The sequence below is a fragment of the Tupaia chinensis genome, unplaced genomic scaffold (assembly GCF_000334495.1).
Source record: "Tupaia chinensis unplaced genomic scaffold, TupChi_1.0 Scaffold000387_1, whole genome shotgun sequence".
NCBI classification, from domain to species: domain Eukaryota; kingdom Metazoa; phylum Chordata; class Mammalia; order Scandentia; family Tupaiidae; genus Tupaia; species Tupaia belangeri.
In genome coordinates this window covers 1396842-1401946 of record NW_006159889.1, presented here as the reverse complement: position 1 = coordinate 1401946, position 5105 = coordinate 1396842, and the positions used below count along the sequence as shown (strand labels likewise).

General features: G+C 45.1%; 1 long non-coding RNA gene across 1 annotated transcript in view; it reads left to right on the top strand.

The window, feature by feature from the left end:
- Positions 1–5105, top strand: part of LOC102487700 (uncharacterized) — a 59459-nt gene that overhangs the window by 52982 nt on the left and 1372 nt on the right. The window lies entirely within an intron of this gene.

Sequence of the window (5105 nt, the reverse complement as noted above, 5' to 3'; positions counted from 1 at the left end):
TTTTTTTTTTTTTTTTAATGTATTCATTCATTTTTTAATTTGACCAGAGAGAAACAGAGGGTGAGAATGAGAGAGGAAGTGAGAAAGCAAGCCACCAGATTTAAGACTCTAACCCTGGTTGGCCATGTGGGAGTGTCCAGTGCCTTGACCACCACGCCACCTGCTGGTCCCAAGCACAAGTTTTTAATGAGCATAAAATTTAATTTCTTTTTTTTAAAAGAATTCTTTTTATTTGTTGTTATTATTTTTAAATTTGACCAGAGAGAGAAAGGGAAAATGAGAAAGCAAGCCACCAGGTCTAGGACTCAAACCATGATTGGTCACGTGGAAGTCCAGTGCCTTAACAACCATGCCACTTGCTGGCCCAAAATTTAGTTTTTCTTGGATATGTATAGCTAAGAGTGGAACTGGGTGTATACCTACAAATGAAACATACCTGGCTCACATGGTAACTCTGTTTAATTGAGGAAATGCCAGGTTGTTTTCCTTTTTTTTTTTTTTTTGAGAGGTTTTTGCTATAGGGTGCGTGCGCTCACCAGACAGACAGAGAGACATAGAGACAGAAAGCGAGAAATCACCCCCCAGGGGGGATGGTCACGCCGCAATCCCTTCTCCTCCATTCTCCTCTCGGGCGGGATCTTGGGCACGCACGCACATGCGCCCGGCGTGAGTTTTAAGCCACCGGGTCCGGGACGCGAACTGTGGTCGACTACGTGGGAGTCCAGCGACATAGCCATTACGCTAACTGCTGGTTCCCCAGGTGTTTTCCAAAGTGGCTGCATCAGGTGACATTCTCACCAGCAGTGTGTCAGAGTTCCACACCTACTCCAACACTCATTAGCTTTTTTTTTTTTTTTGAGAGAGATTTTTCACTGTAGGGCGCGTGCGCTCGCCAGACAGAGAGAGAGAGACATAGAGACAGAAAGCGAGAAATCACCCCCCAGGGGGGATGGTCACGCCGCAATCCCTTCTCCTCCATTCTCCTCTCGGGCGGGATCTTGGGCACGCACGCACATGCGCCCGGCGTGAGTTTTAAGCCACCGGGTCCGGGACACGAACCGCGGTCGACTACGTGGGAGTCCAGCGACATAGCCATTACGCTAACTGCTGGTTCCCATTAGCTTTTTGATTATAGCCATCCTAGTGAGTGTGAAGTGATATCTCACCATGTTTTATTTTGTTTTTGCTATAATGTGCAGTCACTGGAGAAAGAGAAAGAAGGAGAGAAATCACCTCCCAGGGGGATGAACACACTAGTAATCCTTCTCCATTCTCCCCTCAAGAATTTGGGCACACACGCATACGTGTTCTGTGCGATTTTCTTTCTTTCTTTTTTATTTTATAAAGGAATTATTTATTTAACTTTATTTACTCATTCATTCACTTCACAATTTGACCAGAGAGACACAGAGAGAAGGAAAGTAAGAAAGCAAGCCACCAGGTCAGGGACTCAAACTGTGGTCAGCCATGTGGGACTATATAGCACCTCAACAACTACGCCACCTGCTGGTCCCCTCTGCGTGATTTTCAAAGTGCAGGGTCCAGGACTCAAACCAAGTAGTCGGCCATGTTGGATAGAGCACCTTAACCTCCATGCCACCTGCTGGCCTCTCACTGTGATTTGGATTTGCATTCTCCTGATGACTAATGATGTCGACCATCTTTCCATGTGTTTATTCCTTTACTTCTTACTTGCCAATCCCATGTTACGCCAATGTTTTTAGTTAATAATTCTTACATTTTACCTGTTCAAATTACCTTGTGGTTTCTCTCTCCTTATTGAACCTATACTCCAGCAACATGGATAATCAGTGATTTTCTGAATAAAAATTAAGTGTCGGCCAGTGTTTAAAAAACAAAACAAGAAATAGAAGAGTAAAGCTGAAAAATACTTTCGTTGCTGGTCAGATACTTACTTTAAAAATAGTTGAGGGAGGTAGGACAGCAGTGTGTAATAAAATGCAAGGCTCTGCAAGAGAATCCCACATGGGAAGGTTCTCAGTTCTGTCTGGAGATCTCCGTGGGTACGTCAGGCACGTGCTTGCCAAGATGATCTGGGATTGGGTGTTCTAGGTGGTGCATCACGGCGTCAAGACCTAACCCTGTAGGGGGTGTCTTTCTCTACTGTCTTACTCTCTTTTCAATTGTTGGGGGCACATACATCCTCCAGAGAGAGAGAATTCCCCAACAGCATGGTATGGTCACAACACAATCCCTTCTCCATTTTTACACACACACACATACACACACACACCATATTTTTAGGCTGCTGGGGCTAGCATTCAAACTGCAGTTGGCCATGTGGAACTAACTAGCTCCCTTAACCACTAGGCTACAGGGCCAACCCTCTCAGTAATTTTTAATATGTTAAGTATCAATAAATAGGGATCAGCAGGTGGTGTGCTAATTAAGATGCTGGACTCCCACATGGCTAACTGTGGTTTGAGTCCTTGACCTGATGACTTAAAATTCACATCAGGGGTACGTGCATGTGTGCCCAAAATTCCAGGAGAAGAAGGTATTGCAGTGTGGCCATCCTCCAGGGGGTAATTTTTTACTTTCTCTCTCACTGTCCCTCTCTCTCTGTATCTCTCTGATGAGCAAACACACCCAATGGCAAAAACCTGGAGAAAAAAAATCAACAGAGAAAACCCGAAAAGATGAAAGCTCTTTGGGGGTATTTAGTCTTTTTCTTTCTTCATGATAGAGTATGTGCTCATGACAGAGACAGAGAGAGAGATTAGGGATGAGCACCCTCCACAGCGTCTGGTCACAGCACAGTCCTCTTCCTCTAGTCCTCTAGCCCAGCAGCTCGTGGGTGCTCGTGTGCATACCAGCACGCTTCTGGCTGATGCGCCAGGGATTGGAGGATTTGCAGTTGCTATGTGGGACCTGGCTTCCCCTGAAGCCATCCACCCTCAGTAATTTTTTAAGTTTCTTTCTCTCTTCTAAGAGGGAGAGAAGCAATCTCAACATGGTTCTCATGTTACGATCCATCTAGCTTCAGCCACTCCAGATCACGAGCATGTGTATGACCGGCATGTTCAGGGCCTCCAGATATGAACTCAGAACTCTGCCGTGTAGTTCAGCCTCACGGAGCATTGTGTTACAACTGTGCCACTGTGTGAGCCCTCAATAACTTTTAAACTTTAAAGGGATCCTGAGGTCAAAAAGTCAGAGAATCAGTTATATACTTTAAAAACTTAGAATGCGGGACCAGCAGTTGGCATAATGGCTATGTCGCTGGACTCCAACATAGTTCGAGTCCCGGACCCGGTGGCTTAAACTCACGCCAGGCAAGTGTGTGTGTGCATGCCCAAGATCCCGAGAGGAGAACTGGGGAGAAGATATTGCAGTGTGGCCATCCCCTGGGGGTGGGGGGTGATTTCTCACTTTCTGTCTATCTTTCTGGTGAGCGCATGCACATCTATAGCAAAAACCTCTCAAAAGAAAAAAAAAGTAGAATGTACTAAAATTTCCAACTTGTTTAACATATTCTAAACTAAACGTTTCGGTGCACTTTTATGCCATGTTAAAAATACATAAACATGGGCCAGCAGATGGTTAAGGGTGCTGGACTCCCACATGGCCGACTGCAGTTTGAGTCCCGGATGTGGTAGCTTGCTTTCTCACTTTCTCTCTCTCTCTCACTCTCCCTCACTCTGTCTCTCAGGTCAAATTAAATTAAATAAAGTTAAATGATATAATTCTTTTTAAAAATTACATAAACAGGGACCAGTAGTTAGCATAATGGCTATGTCGCTGGACTCCCACGTAGTCAACCACGGTTCGAGTCCTGGACCCGGTGGCTTAAACTCACTCTGGGAGTGTGTGCATGCGTGCCCAAGATCCTGAGAGGAGAATGGAGGAGAAGGGACTGTGGCATGGCCATCCCGCCTGGGGGGGTGATTTCTCGCTTTCTATCTCTCTGTCTCTCTTTGTCTGTCTAGCGAGGGCACAAGCCCTATAGCAAAAACCTCTCCAAAAAAAAAAAATTACATAAACATGGCCCAGCAGGTGGTGTGGTGGTTAAGGTGCTGGACTCCCACATGTGTGACCACGGTTCGAGTCCTGGACTTGGTGGCTTGCTTTCTCACTTGCCTTTTCTCTGTGTGTCTGTCTTTCTCTGGTCAAATTAAAATAAATGAATGAATAAATAAAATTAAATAAATATTTTTTTTAAATACATGAGCCTGCTGCCTTTCAATTATCTTACAAGAAAATCAGAGATCAAGGAAAAGGGAAATTTACTGATACACAGTTGAATAATAATAAAACAAGCTGATGAGGTTTAATCAGAATAATATAAACTAAGTTCTTTAGGAGTTCAGGGAGGAAGAACCCATGTCAAGTTGGAATAACCAGAGGGAACCTAATGGATAACAAATCTGGATTAAATCCTCATTATCATCTTTTTAAAAATCATCAGAAGGCCAGCAGGGGGCGAGGTGATAAAAAGCACTGCACAGGACCAGCAGTTAGCATAATGGCTATGTTGCTGAACTTCAATGCAGTCGACCATGGTTCGAGTCCCAGACCTGGTGACTTAAACTCACACCAGGCACATGTGCGTGCGTGCCCAAGATCCCCAGAGGAGAATGGAGGAGAAGGGATTGCAGCGTGGCCATCGGGGGGTGGGCGGTGGGGGTGATTTCTTGCTTCTGTCTCTCTGGCGAGCAAAAACCTCTCCAAAAAAAAAAAAATAAGCACTGCACACCCACATGGCCAACCACGGTTCGAGTCCTGGACCTGGTGGCTTGCTTCCTCACTTTCCTCTCTCCCTTTCTGGTCAAATTGAAAATAAGTAAGTAAATAAATAGAGTTAAATAAATAATTCCTTTAAAAAAAATCATCGAAAGAGGAGCCAGCAGTGCCAGCAGGTGGCTTAGTGGTTAAAGGTGCTGGACTCCCACGTGGCTGATCTTGGTTCAAGTCCCAGACCTGGTAGCTTGCTTTCTCACTTTCTCTCTCATTGTATCCCTCTATGGTCAAGTAAAAATAAATAAATAAATGGATAAAGATAAAGGGAACCAGCAGTTAGCATAATGGCTATGTCGCTGGACTCCCACGTAGTCGACCGCGGTTCGCGTCCCGGACCCGGGGGG